Source organism: Calonectris borealis, chromosome 3 (genome assembly GCF_964195595.1).
Source record: "Calonectris borealis chromosome 3, bCalBor7.hap1.2, whole genome shotgun sequence".
Taxonomy (NCBI): Eukaryota; Metazoa; Chordata; class Aves; order Procellariiformes; family Procellariidae; genus Calonectris; species Calonectris borealis.
In genome coordinates, this window is record NC_134314.1 from 129,100,537 (window position 1) to 129,115,661 (window position 15,125).

General features: G+C 57.9%; 1 long non-coding RNA gene across 1 annotated transcript; it reads left to right on the forward strand.

The window, feature by feature from the left end:
• Window positions 1-448: 448 nt before the first annotated feature.
• On the forward strand, window positions 449-5,689 carry LOC142081486 (uncharacterized). Its single transcript, XR_012673347.1, has 4 exons — window positions 449-1,310; window positions 3,354-3,417; window positions 3,799-3,972; window positions 5,014-5,689. It is a non-coding gene; the product is annotated as an uncharacterized LOC142081486 (long non-coding RNA).
• Window positions 5,690-15,125: the final 9,436 nt, after the last annotated feature.

A 15,125-nucleotide genomic window follows, 5' to 3' on the forward strand; every position in this document is an offset into this window, starting at 1 on the left:
CGCCACGCGTGGATCCGCTCTCTTTGCGTGGAGGGTCTTTCCCGGTCCCGTTCCCGAGGGCTGAAGCGAGGTCCCCCGGGGGGCAGGCGGCAGCACGAGGCGGCGGTGTCTCCCCGGTACCCGGCAAAGGGGAGCGAAACCGGCCGGCTGGAGCTCCCGGGGTGCACAGCCCGGCCCCGCACGGCAGAATCCTTCCCTGGGTTTTCGCCGTTGGCTGGGTGTGACAAACAGGTTCATTTTGTGCCTCCTCTTTTCCCAGCGTCACCTTCTGCGTCACGTGAAGAAAATCCTGCGTGGTTGACGCCGCTTGCTGCTCAGGTGATGGCACGTGTGGGGCCGGGGGAGCCGGGAGAAACATTGGTGCGTTCAAGGTCGCTGCAGGTGCTCCCGTTAAACCCAGGGAAAAGGCAAATTTGCTGCCGGTGCAGAAAAGCTGATGAACAATTGCCGTGAACAGAGCGTGCCTACGTACCCTCGTTAGCGTAACTAACCCTGGGTAGTTACGAGTGTTTTCCTTTCAGGGAAAAGAATGAGCTTTCATCTACGAAAAATTAAGAGCTGCCTGTGTCCTTCTTTAAGTTCAAGTGTTTCTCTTCTGTTTGTTCATACTGATTTTATGGGCAGGTTGGAAATAGCCTTTTATTTTTATAGGCATAACTCAATTTGTAGTACTACGTGGTGTCAGGAGAGTGAATTTTGGAGCACCCAGGTATCACTAGAAACGGAATGAATGAGACACGATGGAAACTGATATTTAAACTTGATTTTTACTTGATATTTTTTTTTTCCTGAGAGTGTTGACGGCACGTTGTCCTGTGGCTCAATCCACGTTCTGTTCAGTGGAGTCTTCAGTCTAGGACTTTTAAGGAAAAAAGTTGGTCCTTCCAAAAAAGGGCTAGTCATTCATAGGCTCGAGGCATAGACTTGGAGAGCCGCTTTAAGTACGTGATCAGAATTAAAGCCAAATGTCGCTTCGTGTTGCTGCTGTTGGCCTTCACTTTCGTTAATTTCCCCGCTGCTCCGTCATGGTTGGGAGCTCTGAATCATCATTTTTTTCACTCCCTAACGCATTTTTCTCCCCAAGGAGAGGCTACGTTTAAAAGTTACTTAGTTTCCTCGCAAATGCATCGGTCAATAAAACGGAGTTACGATTATTAAAACCACACAAATGACACCGGTCTTACAGATCTGGACTATTTCTGAACACGTGTTCATCGCGTGCAGATGTCATCGGGATACGGATCACCTGCATTTCATGCTCTGACGAGACAATCTGCTGAGACAGGGACGAGCTCCAAAAGAAAAAAAAGGTACAACGTCAAGGTTTGGTTTTGTTGTTGGTTTTTGTGGGCTTTTTGTGTTTGTGTTATTTTTTGGTTTGTGTTGTTTTTTTTTTTAAAAAGAGTGCGATGTTGACTGGTGGCAGCCTGCAGAGCTCTCTTGCTGCCTGACCTCTCCTTTTCTTCTCTGTCACTCCTCTTTCGTGGCTGTAATTTTCACTCGGGTAGTTTTAGAAGAGCGATTTAGTTCCTCGCCTGTGTAGATGTGCTGGTAATACCTGGAAGGTAAATGCTTGAACCGGTAGCGAATAACTTGGCTACAAGTAGAATTTCTGAAGGAAGAACAACAACAGCAGGCAGCAAGTAGCGAGTTACCCCAAATTTGTGTGTGTCAAACACATCAAAGTTTTATTGCCAAACATTGTTTGGCAACGTGTTCCAAATGGCTCGTTTTGGTAAACATAAATTTTCAGGAAGTTCAGGGTTGTGTGTGGAAAAACGTGCCCCTCTGTCTAGGTGTCCTGCTACGTAAATAGCATCAGTCAGTAGCACATCCAGCGGCAGGGCTGCTGTTCCCTGCTCTCGATATTGCCGTAGTAGTGTTGTGATATTTCGACCTAAGAGGCGGGTTTAGGAATGGAAGGAGAACGCCTGCGTTCTGCAAGGGCTACGAATGCCGACCCTTTTCTCTGCCTGCTGCTTTCCTGTGCGTGAGATGAAACTGTATTTTTTTTCTCCCTTGTTCCCGGTAGAAATATTTCTGAAGCTGTCGCTGCTGTGGGTTTGCAATGTGCGTTACTGCGTTTTTGTAGAGTTCTAGTTACGGATCGTTTCTGCCGCGGCAAAGTGTCAAGATACGGTTTTCAGTTTAAAGCTTCAGAAGCTGCATTCGCTGAAATCGGCGTAGGTGAAGCTGGTTGTTGTGGTTTAACCCGGCAGGCAGCTAAACACCACGCAGCTGCCCGCTCGCTCCCCCTGCCCCCAAAGTGGGGTGGGGGAGAGAATCGGAAAAAAAAGTGAAGTTCGTGGGGTGAGGTAAAGACAGTTTAATGGGACAGAACAGGAAGGGGAAACAATCGTAACGATAAAAGAATATACAAAATAAGCGGCGCACAATGCGATTGCTCACCGCCCGCCGACTGATGCCCAGCCGGTCCCCGAGCGGCAGTCGCCGCCGCCCGGCCAACTCCCCCAGCTTATGTACTGAGCGTGACGTCATATGGTACGGACTGTCCCTTTGGCCGGTTTGGGTCATCTGTCCTGGCTAAGGTCCCTCCCAGCTTCTCGCTGGCAGGGCATGAGAAGCTGAAAAGTCCCCGACTAGCGTAAGCGCTACTTAGCCACAACTAAAACATCAGCGTGTTATCCACGTTTTTCTCGTCCTAAATCTAAAACACAGCGCTGTACCAGTTACCGGGAAGAGAATTAACTCTATCCCAGCCGAAACCAGGATGCTGGTCTTGCGCACGATCCCGCTGTGCTCGCAGGGGTGCTCAGTGGCTCCTCATCAAAACAGCGAGGTGTGTGTGGACGTCCGTAGGGTTGCGCTAGGGGTCTGGGGGCGTTATGTATTTTTGCTGTTGGAAGACGGAATAGAGCGTGTGCCTGTTAAATCTAACGATGGTCGAAGGTTGGGAGGGACCCTGAGCAGGTTTGGTGGCACAACTGCAGTTTTCAAAGATCTCGACCGTCTGGAGAAACGGCCTGGAAAAAAGGATTCCTCTTTTGCAGCGAGTTCGCGAGGACAGACGGGTTGCCGTACTCTTTAACAAAAATACTCAACTTGGGACGTATCGGGTGAGGAAATCGCGGCTCTACTTAGGCTTGAGAAAACGTACGTAGGTGTCTGTGCCTGTCACCTGCGCGTCTCTAGGCAAGTGAGTTCTAAAGCTGCCGATGAGCCAAAAGAAAAGGCACGGTTGTCTAAAACATGCAGAAGCTCTAGTGGCCTGTCTCAACAACTGCACCAAAGATGATGCAAAATACTTTCTCCTCCACTCAGTTGTAGTCTTCACAGAAAAGGAAGCTTTGTGCTAAATGTTTGTTTTTTTTTTTTTCCTTTCCTCTCAGCAGAATGTCAACTGCCGTGAAAGTACGAGACGGATGGAAAGGATCCATAGTGGTCTGCAAGTACAAGGTATGCCTGTGATGTGTGTCTGCATTTTTCCTAAGGTGCTTGTAGTGTGGACTTTACAGTTAACACGAAGAATGTGGCAACTCTCCTTCTATCTGATTTTTTAACATGAAATATTTTAACACAAATACTAAAAATAAAGGTCTGTTCTGGAGCGTGGTACGCCTATTCAAGGCTTGCTTTCCTTCGTCTATTTTCTCTTCCTGAAAGCAGAGTCTTCTGTTTCTGTGCGCTTGCTGTGAAAGGGTGCTGTGAAAATAATGTTGGACTAGAAGAGGAAAGGAACCGTTTGTAAGAGTTCGGACGTTCGGGAGAAACAGGCTTTGTTTTCACGATAAAAGCTTTATGCTTTTTCAGTCAGTCAGTGTTTAAAATACCTTACAGGAGCACTCGAAAACCTTACTGAGATACTGGCATCTGTGCTAAAAGCAATCAAGGTCAAAGAAGAGGCGTGGACAACACGGGACAAATCGGCGTCGCTTCGGTGTGTTTTCCAGGCTTTCCCGAGAAGCGGTAGCAGCCTCGTAACTAGCGACAGAGAGTCCTGATGTGTTTTCGGTGAGTTACTGATTCTCTAATGTCCTTTTTCCTAACCTGCAGCGCGTAATTTTGACTTCGGTTGGAAAGAGATTTTCCAGAATGGAAATCTTTTTCATTCAAAGGAGTTGCCTTTTACAAACTTCCCATCAGAATGGATCTTCAGAGATGACGTGCTTGGCAGTAGAAGTCATCCGCAAGGAGACTTTTCACTCTCTCTGGAAAAAAAAAAGGAGTTAAGTCGATTTCCTTGCAAGGACCCAAGCGCAGCACATCTTCCAATAGTCGACGTACGGCTGATCTTTGGTTCTCGGGTGTAACGGTCGAGAGATCGTAAAGACGCGTTCCTCCGCACGCTTGGGTACAGCCAACAGCGTTAGCAAACCTGCCAGTCCTTTTTGGTAGCCTGATGTATTGCAGCACCGGGGATTTGATATTCCCCACCGCCTGCCCCCCCCCCCCCCCCCCCCAAAAAAAGTAAAACCGTATGGGAGATCTCTTATCTCACTGATTTTTCTATCATAAATGAAATTTTAAAAAGAAAGTTAAAATTGTCTAATTTCCAAACTGACTTGCGTTGTTTAAACTGCAACTGCCAAATAGCTGTAGTGTATAATTTATTAGGTGTGCTTAAGCAGTTGGGTAGTTGCTCTAAACGTTTAAAAAGAGAGGCAACTGAACGTTAGGGGCTTTTTTCCTGATCTTTTGGCAGAGTGCTCTGAAGCACTTTATTTCTGTCTCGCTTTCGACGGCGCGTTTCCCCGGCAGTTCGGTAGCATCGGTCTCGGCGCAGCTGGCCAGGCGTCCCTCCTAGTCATGTCACACACGCAAAACCCCTGGTCAAACGATAGCTGTGTAGCTTGGAGGTAGATAATTTAACGGTATGAATTCACAGCTACGCAATTTCAATGAACGCAAAAGGAAAATCAAATATTTTTATAGTACGAGTCTTCTCATTGTACGTATGTAAGCATGCGCACGCCTTTTTAGCATAAAATGAATTGCTGAGATTTGTTCTTTCTTTTTCATTTTACTCTTCAAAGTTTTACGCTTCACTTTCAGCTTTATCGGCCAAGCGAGCGAGATGCGCAGCAGCAGCAGCAGCAGCGCAAGGGCTGGAGCTGCGGCGGTGGATCCGTGAGCGTAGATGCTGATTACGGCGCGCCCTTGTCCTGCAGCCTCACGGGGTTATCTCCCTGCAGCGGTGCTGTAAGGAAGGGACGAGGCGTTTTCCGACACCAGCGAGAGCGTTTACTTCTCTGCGAAGAACGTGTTCAGAATTGTGTCAATTAGTCTTCACGCTGATTTTAAGCGTTCGAATCGCTCGAGCTTTTAAAGGCGGCGTTGTATTTCGAGCTGACCCGTTTGCCTGGCACCCTCCTTTAGCTCGACTGCTACCCTCTCCCTTGCCCTGACCGAATTCCTCTGCTGCCTTCGGTGCTGTTTTTTTAACGTGCTGAAATATCCGTTGGGATTTTTGTTTTTCAGATGCCTCGCTGTGAGCGTCCCGTGGTGCTCAGGAGAGACCCCCGGCCCAGGTTTGCCTGCCGGTCGTTGGGCGTGCTGAGGGTGAGGGGCCGGCTGGCAGCCTGCGGGACGGGGGCTGGGGGGGGCTGCAAGCGTTTGGGGGGGCCGCCCCTCCTTTATCTTTCTAGCAGAGCCCCCCTTTTTGGCGGGGGTGCGTGCGTACATACGTAAACGGCATTATTAAAGTAACGAGCTGCCGGTTGGGGCCGTTTCCCTCGTTTTGTGTCTTTTTGGGGGGGTGAATAAAAAGGGGAGGTTGGGGGGCCTGGAGGGGTGATGATGTCATTTGGGGCACCCCAGCATCACCACGGGGGTGATGATGCCGTGGAGGAGCAGGTGAGTGGGGAATGGGGGGTCATGGGGGTCCGTGTCCCCCCCCCCCCGCCAAAGGGGGTCACAGCCCAAATTGCCTGAAAATTCATGGGGGGGGGTTCAAAAATTTTTAAAAACTGTAAATATATCTGTGAGGCCTCGAAATAGAAAAAAATCTCTCCTTGTTACGTATATTGAAAAATAATATTAATTTATACGTACAAAAGGATTTCAAAATAAGGACCTATATCTGCCCTATTATATAAAGGATTTTAGAGTATAAAAAAATTCGAAAGATGTATATAGGGTTTTAAGATACAAAAATAACTCACGTCTGTATAAATTAAAAAATAAAGAACTTCCAAATGCAAAAAGGATGATACATTTTATACATGAAGGAATTTAAAATAGAAAAAGGTCTGAATAGATACCGCTATCTACACTTACTACGTGTTACATAGAGAGTCTACATAGACATTATATGTAATCTAAGAGATTATGTACAAGTGTAGTCTAAAACCTAAGTCTATAAAGATATAGGTGTAAATATATGTAAGTGTAAATAGAGAAGTCTATAAAGACATTTAAGTGTTCAAAATATGTAAGTCAACAGATCCATAGTCTGAGCAGGTATTATATATAAGAAGTGGGAAATAGGGGGGTATAAGTGAAACATAAATATATTCACTAAATATATGTAGAGAGATATGTGTAAATACATTAAGTGTAAATGTCTCTGATAATAAGGTTTTTAAAATGCAAAGAAACCCTGTTTACAGAAAGGATTTTAAAATTCGACACACACACACACACACACACACACCCCGCCCCGAAACACCTCTCTATTGAAGATATAAAAGCGCTTTCAAAAGCTGCCTCTTCCCTGTTCTCCTTTTCCGCCTGTTCCCATCCTGATTGGGGGCCAGTTCCCCCAACAGGGACTTTCCCCTGCAGGGCTGCGCACGCAGAGCGGGACCTGCCGCCATGGCCTAAAAATACCACAAAACCCCTAATTCGGGGCCGGCAAGGGGTGGGGAAAAAAAAGCCCGCAATTTTGGGGGAAAAATACCCAACTTGGAGCTCCCGGGAAAGCCAAATCCGCCTGGATTTGGGCAACCGGAAAGCAAAAAAAACCCCATTTTCACGCACAAAACGAAAAAGCAAAAACCACCAATTTTTGTTGTGAAAAAGCGTTGAAAAACCTCCAAATGGTGGAATGTTTTGGAAAAGGAAAAAACCCCAATGTTGATATTATGGAAAAGCAAAACACCCCCCGATTTGGGGAAGATTTGGGGTGAAACACCAGCCACTTGAGGGGCATCGCTCGTGGTTATCCAGCGAGGGTCAGTCATCGGGAACGGATTATCTGTTGCGGGTCATCCCAGGCGAGTTTTCTGCTGTGGGTGGTCCCGGGTGGACCCCCTGGCGTAGGTCACCCCCACGCATGTCCCCCCCCGCCCCTCCCGGTGTCCGCCCCGCCTTTCCCGTGCGAGGTTTTTCCCCCCGTGCGAGGTTTTCCCCGCGACGCGCCCCCCGTATCCCCTGCCCTCCTACCTCGTGCCCGCACTGCCCTCCTCTCTCCTCTCCCTCCTCCCACCCCCCGTGTTCCGCACTGCCTCCCCGTAACCCCTCTGCCCCGGACCCCTGGGGTGCTGCCTGCCCCGCCAACCTGCCCGTTGCCCCCCGCCCAAACTCTGGCACCCCCCTCCCGCTCCCCCGCACCCCACTCCCACCCCGCTCTCCCTCCTCCTGCGTTTTGGGTTTGTGCTGCAAACGGCGTCGGTGACGCGGGGCTGCGTGAGTTCCCGCTGCGCAGCGCTTGCACCGCGCCGGGGGCTGTGCTGCTCCTCGCCCCGCCCTGCCGGCGAGCGGGCTGGGGGTGCGCGAGGGCCTGGGAGGGGGCACCGCTGGGAGAGCTGACCCCGGCGGACCCAGGGGATGTTCCAGACCCTGTGACGTCAGGAAATAAAACTCGGGGGGCGGTTGGCGGGGGGGCCGCTGCTGGGCTGCGGCTGGCTGGGCATCGGGCGGTTGGCGGTGAGCCGTTGTTTTCATTTGTACCGCTTGTCTGTGTGGGGTTTTTCGCTCTGTTGTTTGGGGTTTTTTTCCCCCCTTTTCCTTACGAGTGGAGTTTTTTCACTTTTGCCCTTCCAATTCTCTCCCCCCTCCCACTGAGGGGGGAGCGAGTGAGCGGTTGTGTGGTGCTGAGTTGCCAGCTGGGATTAAACCACGGCACAAGGTGAGTTGCAAGCCCTGCTGGCTAAACGCTTTAGGCTCTCCGTGTTATTCCTGCCATCTTGCCATCCTTGTTCTTTCCTGCTGCTTTCAAGTGCCTTGTGCTCCAGCAGCAGGCTGGGAAGGAGGGTTGTGGCAGGAGCTGCAGCACCCTGTGACTCCTTCTCAGGCTGCTAGCTTCGCCCTTTGTATGGGCTGCCGAGGTCGTCGGCTCCGCAGGGGCCACAGGCAGCCCGCAGAGCTTGAGGCCAAGCCGTTCCTTTCCCCTCTGCGCAGCAGCGGTTCTGCCGCTGCTACAGGCAGCCGCTTGCTCGAGGGCGAGGGGCTGGGATGACGACAGGCTGCTGCACGCTTCAGTCGAACTGAGACGCCGTTCTCTGGGGAGCCGGTGCAAGGAGAGCTCAGGTACGTTCTGTACTGCCGATGGCTCTTCACAAGGGAAGCGTGCTCTGGTTTTAGCAGAAAAAGGTGTCGGTCACAGGCAGCCGCCTATCACTGCGCACAGCTCAGCTATTTGGCAGGGGTCTTGCTTGTTCAAGTAGAGGCGTATTCCTCGCCTTGCAGTCTCGATGGCAAAACAATCGGGGGTTCAAGCTACAAAAGCACAGAGCAAGGATGGAACCTGCCGGGCTCTACGGTCAACTGCTGAGGACGCCTAATACACCAGCAGGCCTCTTGGCTTTCCCTGCCTCATTTCTAATTCCTTTGCACGCTGGAGGGCAGGGTGGTAAGTGACGTCGTGCAGTGTCTCTCCTCCAAGTGGCAAGCCCTGCGCGTGTGCAGGATGAGGAGAGCAGAGTGCTGATAGCACAGAGGCGAGGAAAGGTGCAAACACCGCAACACAGCCCCAGGACCACCAGCGTATCGCTCGTTGTTTGCAGGTCAGCCACTGGCACCGGGTCTGCTCAGAAGCCGGTTTCCTGATGGACATAGCTGCCCCTCCCCTGCTCTCAGGGTGTCACCCGTGTGGCCTTATTTTTTTTAAATCTCTCTCCAGCATCTGTTGAGTCGCCGCTGTCACTCCCACAACCCCGATGCCACCTGCAGACCGAGACAGCGATCCCTGGGGCTTCCTCCGGGTTAGAAAGAAACCTGTTCCACAGGTTCCCTGTGCTGCTTCTCCTCCCCGGGTAATGGGCTGGGGGGCACGGGCAGAAACCACCACGGGACTTGTAAAGCGGCCAAAGGGAAAGGACTGAAATGCTGGAGCCACCGGGTGCTTTTTGGTACAGAGGCGATGAAGATTAGTGCCCGGGCCGCGAATGGGAAAAGGGCAGGGAAATCTAAGCCCAGTACCGCCAGTAAGCAGTTACCGTCTTTCGATGGTACGAACTGGGCGGAGAGAAGGGGAAAGGGCCGGTGAGGCGACGGTGGCACCCGGCGGGCGGAATTGGGTACTGCAGCTCTTGAGCCGCGCATGCGCGGTGGGGCGCTCTCCTCTGCTCGCTGCTGCCACCGAGCGATCAAAGCTGGGTACTGCAGCTGTTGAGCCGCGCATGCGCGGTGGCGCGCTTTTATTTGCTCGCTGCTGCCACCCTGTGACCAAAACTGGGTACTGCAGCTCTTGAGCCGCGCATGCGCAGTGGCGCGCCTTTCTTTGCTCGCTGCTGCCACCGAGCGACCAGAATTCGGTATTGCAGCTCTTCAGCTGCGCATGCGCGGTGGCGCGCTCTCCTTTGCTCGCTGCTGCCACCGAGCGACCAAAGCTGGGTACTGCGGCTCTTGAGCGGCGCATGCGCGGTGGCGCGCTCTCCTTTGCTCGCTGCTGCCACCGAGCGACCAGAATTCGGTACTGCAGCTCTTGAGCCGCGCATGCGCAGTGGCGCGCCTTTCTTTGCTCGCTGCTGCCACCGAGCGACCAGAATTCGGTACTGCAGTGCTTCAGCCGCGCATGCGCAGTGGCGCGCTCTCCTTTGTTCGCTGCTGCCACCGAGCGACCAAAACTGGGTACTGCAGCTCTTGAGCCGCGCATGCGCGGTGGCGCCCCCTTTCTCCGCGCTGCCGTCCGCCGGTAACGGCAATGCCGTACTGTGGTGCCTGCGGGGTGATGCCGCCGCGTTCGTTGGTTCGTTCCGGTAAGGAAACGCCGCTGCCGCCCCACGTGCGCGGTGCCGGCGGGCGCTGGGCCTGCAAAGCGCGGACCTGCAGCGCCGGTGCCGCCCCCGTGCACGCGCCGCCCGGCGGCTGCTCGCTGCTGCCGCCCCGTGGCCGAATCGCGGTACTGCAGCGCCGGCACCGCTCAGGTGCGCAGCAGCGCCGCCGCCGCCGCCGCCTTCGCTGCTGCCGCCCCGAAGCCGAAGCGTGGTCCTGCAGCCCGGCGTTCGCGCGCCGGCTCTGGCCCCTCCATGCGCCGTCCCCATCCCGGTGCCTCCCTCATCCCGGTGCATTCGTCATCCCGGGCGGCAATGGTTAGGGTGCCCCCCCCCCGCATGCCAGCACCCCCAAGAGTATCGGCGTGTCCCGGTGCTGTCCCCATCCCTGGGGCAGCTCCCCGTCCCCTGTCCCTGCGGCTGGTCGTTGGGCTCTGTGTTCCCCCAATAAACCACGGGGACGGAGGGGACCCCTGGGGACAGGGGGTGGGGACCCCCAGAGAGTAGGCTGTGCTGCCGTCGCTCCTCGGTGCTGGCCCTGCTTGTCCCCTGTCCCCCCAGCGGTGACGAACTCCGGGCCACTGGCGGGGACCCTCACTGTCACCTTCCCCCCATGCCGGTTGCCACCAGCGACAGGGACAGCGACGCACCCCCGGGGGTGTTTGGGGTCCCCAGGGTGGGAGCGGAGCTGCAGGATGCCGGGTCCCCCCTGCCCGAGCCCTGCAGACCCAGGTGGAGCGCAGGCAACCCCGGCCCTGTCCCCAGCCCTGTCTCCGCGTGGCCGTGGGTCGGTGCTGCCATTGCGTGGCCAGCGGCTGGGAGGACACAGCTCCCGCCGGCTGGGGCCAGAGGAACCCGGCAGCCTGGGGACCCCCGGGAAGGGCCGGCTGTCATGGGGACTCGGCGCCCAGGGCACCCCAGAGACCCTACAACAGGGTGCAGCATGAACTATTTTATTACCTGTGCAGTATCCATGAGTGAGTCCCCATCGTTCCCATCCTGGTCCCCCAGCGGGTCGGGGTCCCAGCTGCCCCTGGGGGTGGCTGCAGGTGTCGGGGGTGGGATCCCTTCTCCCCGCGGTGCCCCCCACCTCCCCAGGGTCATCCCTCCCAGTCTCAACTCCCCACATGGTGTCCTCAATCTCCCGAGAAACACCTCTGTCCCCCAATGTCCCCCTACCTACCCCACTCCCAGGGTCCCTCCCGGACCCCAGGATTCCCCCCCTGCCCCATCCTGAGGCCGCCCCCCCCCCCCATCCCCATGGTCATGAGACACACACACGCACACCCCCTCCAGCACTGGGGAGACACTGGGAAGAGCCGGCACTGCCATCTCGGGGACCTGCTAGCCCTCATCCTCCCTAAAGTCTTGCACCATGCTCTGCTCCTTGGGGGGAGTGCCCACAGTCAGGGGGGTGGGGGCTCCCCTCCTCCCCAGGGAACCCCCCCAACCTGTCCAGGGCACCCTCTGCCACCTCCCCAGGGTCCAATCACCGTAACAGGGTCTGACCCTGGGATCCCGCTGGTTAACGTCAGGTGCAAGAGAAGGTTCCTCATTACTCCTTGATTAGTTCTTAGGTGCCAGCTCGAGCTGGGTGCCTCCAGAGAGGGACCCCTACCCCGGATCACCCTCCTTGCACACCTGCACCCGTTGCAGGAGGGTCCACGCGCACCATGGGAGCCATGTGGGAACCAGAGGCGGCCTCGAGGCTGCTCAGCAGCAGTCAAAACACCCCAGTGGTTTCAGGCACCGGCTGTTTTGCTCCCGAACCCAAGGGTACTGCCGAGAAAAATAACCACCACTGTCACACGAGGGTCCTGCACAATCCCCACCATCGCACAAGGGTCCCCGTGCGCCTGCCCGCCATTGCACGAGGGTCCCCTGCACACCAACCAATTGCATAAGGGTCTTCCTGCACTGCCCCCCCCATTGCATGGGTGTCTCCACACACCGACCCCCCGCTGCGCAAAGGTCCCTGCACAATCCCCACCGTTGCAGGGAGGTCCCTGCGCAGGCACCCGCCGTGCACAAGGCGCCGTGCGCATGCGCACTTCCGGGGCGGGGACTACAACTCCCGGCGTGCCCCCCGCGGGCGGCCCGGAGGAGCCGCGCGCTGATTGGCTGCGGAGGATATTTCAACGGGGCGCGCGGCGGGCTCTGCACCCAGGCGGCGGCGGCGGCGGCGGCGGCGGCGGCGGCGGCGGCGGCGGCGGCGGCGGCGGCGGCGGCGGCGGCGGCGGCGGCGGCGGCGGCGGCGGCGGCGGCAGTAGTCTGAGGTGCCGCGGGCACGGCGGGCTGGCGGGAGGCTGGGGACCCCCCGGGGGACTGAGGAGGGGGGCTGTGCGTCTCGGGGGGACCGGGGAGGGGGGCCGGGGGGGGCTGTGCGTCCCGGAGGGGGCCGGGGAGGGGGGCCGGGGGGGGCTGTGCGTCCCGGAGGGGGCCGGGGAGGGGGCCGGGGGGGGCTGTGCGTCCCGGAGGGGGCCGGGGGGGGGGGCCGGGGGGGGCTGTGCGTCCCGGAGGGGGCCGGGGAGGGGGGCCGGGGGGGGCTGTGCGTCCCGGAGGGGGCCGGGGGGGGGGCTGTGCGTCCCGGAGGGGGCCGGGGAGGGGGGCTGGGGGGGGCTGTGCGTCCCGGAGGGGGGCTGGGGGGGGGCTGTGCGTCCCGGGGGGGCCGGGGAGGGGGGCTGGGGGGGGGCTGTGCGTCCCGGGGGGGCCGGGGAGGGGGGCTGGGGGGGGCTGTGCGTCCCGGAGGGGGCCGGGGAGGGGGGGCTGTTCGTCCTAGGGGGGCTGGGGAGTGGGGCTGGGGGCGGGGGCTGCAGTCCCCCAAGGAGCTGGGGAGTGGGGCTGTGGGTCCTGGCGGGGCTTGAGAGTGGGGCTTGGGGCTCCCACGGGGCTGGAAAATGGTGTGGTCGGGTGCTGTGAGCACCGGGGGTCCTGGGGCTGGGAGGCGCTTGCAAACACCGGGGAGGGGCTGCGAGCATGGGGGGGCACAAGGGTTGCACCAGGGTCGGTGCACGATCACCTCCATTGTACGGGTGTCGATGTAGAGGCAGCCGCGCTGCACGAGGCGCCGTGCGCATGCGCGGTCCCGGGGCGGGGACTACAACTCCCGGCGTGCCCCGCGCGGGCGGTCCGGTGGAGCCGCGCACTGATTGGCTGCGGAGGGTATTTCAACGGGGCGCGCGGCGGGCTCTGCACCGAGGCGGCGGCGCAGCGTGAGTGTGAGGGGCCGCGGGCCCGGGGAGCCGAGGAGTGGGGCTGTGGCGGGGGGGGGGGCGGTCCTGCAGGCTCCGGGGACGGGGGCTGGGGGGGCTCCAGGCGGAGGAGGGGCTGTGAGCATCTGGGGAGTGGGGCTGGGGGGCGGGGCTGCGTGCCCTAGGGGGGCCGCGCAGTGGGGCCGGGGCGGGGGGGCGGGGTGGGCGCTGTGTGCAAACAGACCCTCCCTGCGAGTCCCCACTGTCGCCCCGTGGGGCCGGGCACCCCCCAGCCCTCCCTGCAGGCAGACGGGCAGCCTGTAGGCAATGGAGGCCGCCCGCCCCAGCGAGGTGCTCGAGCCTGGGGGCTTCACGGGCCGAGTCGAGGGAGGAGCTGCTGGAGAGAGGGCTTAGAAACGGCCTTCTGCCCCCGAAACTGCTGGAGCATTTGAAGGGGAGGGACAGGTCCACCCCAGGGCCCCAAGGGGAAGCCCTCGGAGCAGGGACTTGGGGTCGTTCCAGGAGCAAAAGCTGGTCCCAGCCAGCTCGCCTCTGCTCCCCCGGCACCGGGATCGGACCTTTCAGCCCCGTTTCTGCCCGAAGCATCACACAAGCGCTTGCCCTCCCCGGGGGCATCTTTGGGCCTTGAGAACAGGCGCAGCAGCTGGGTTTTTGGGCTCAGAAATGGGTGCCAAGTGAGCTGGTTTGGGGGCCCAAAGCAGAAGCCGGTTTGGCCGTTTGTGCGGGGGGCTGGGAGGGCATTGGGGGCTGCGGGGGAAAGCAGGGGGTGGGCAGGGTGCGTGGACCCTCCCCGGGGGGAGGGGCTCTGGTCCTGCTGGACCCCGAAGTGCGGGAGGCCGGCACGCACCAGGCCCAACTCAACGTCTGCGGTGGTCTCTGGGGGGAAGAGGTGGTCTCTGCTTTTCAGACCCCGCACGCCCTCTTCGAGTCCAGCTCTTGCTTGTCGACTGCTTCGAATAGTTATTAACTGATTAGTCGTACAAACTAATTAATGTTTATACAATGTCCAACTATGATATTTAATCCTAATAGTCGAGTTTTGACGGCGATTGGTTTACGACCTTGTCAAAAGCCCAGGCTGTTGCAAATAGCTGGAGCTTGTAAGGAGAAGGAGCTGAAATCAACGGTGCAGAGCTGGAGCTTCAATTAGCCAGAACCGTCGCAAGCAGGAGCTGGAACGAGACGGGGTGTCCGCTGTCTGGGGCATGCCTTAGCCAGAGGCAAAATTACCAGCAGCTGTAACGAGCGGGAGCTGCGATTCGCTGCAGTGTCTGTTTGCCGGAGCATCCGTCGGCCAGACTGCACTCCCAGCACGGCTGAAGAGCAGCCAGGCGCAGGCAGGGCTGTCCCCGGCAAGGCGCTCCGAGCGGCAGGGAGGCGAGTTGTCCTTCTGCTAGCGGGGAGCCCGGCCTCTTCCCTCAGGGATTAAATCCACGCCACGCGTGGATCCGCTCTCTTTGCGTGGAGGGTCTTTCCCGGTCCCGTTCCCGAGGGCTGAAGCGAGGTCCCCCGGGGGGCAGGCGGCAGCACGAGGCGGCGGTGTCTCCCCGGTACCCGGCAAAGGGGAGCGAAACCGGCCGGCTGGAGCTCCCGGGGTGCACAGCCCGGCCCCGCACGGCAGAATCCTTCCCTGGGTTTTCGCCGTTGGCTGGGTGTGACAAACAGGTTCATTTTGTGCCTCCTCTTTTCCCAGCGTCACCTTCTGCGTCACGTGAAGAAAATCCTGCGTGGTTGACGCCGCTTGCTGCTCAGGTGATGGCACGTGTGGGGCCGGGGGAGCTGGGAGAAACATTGGCGC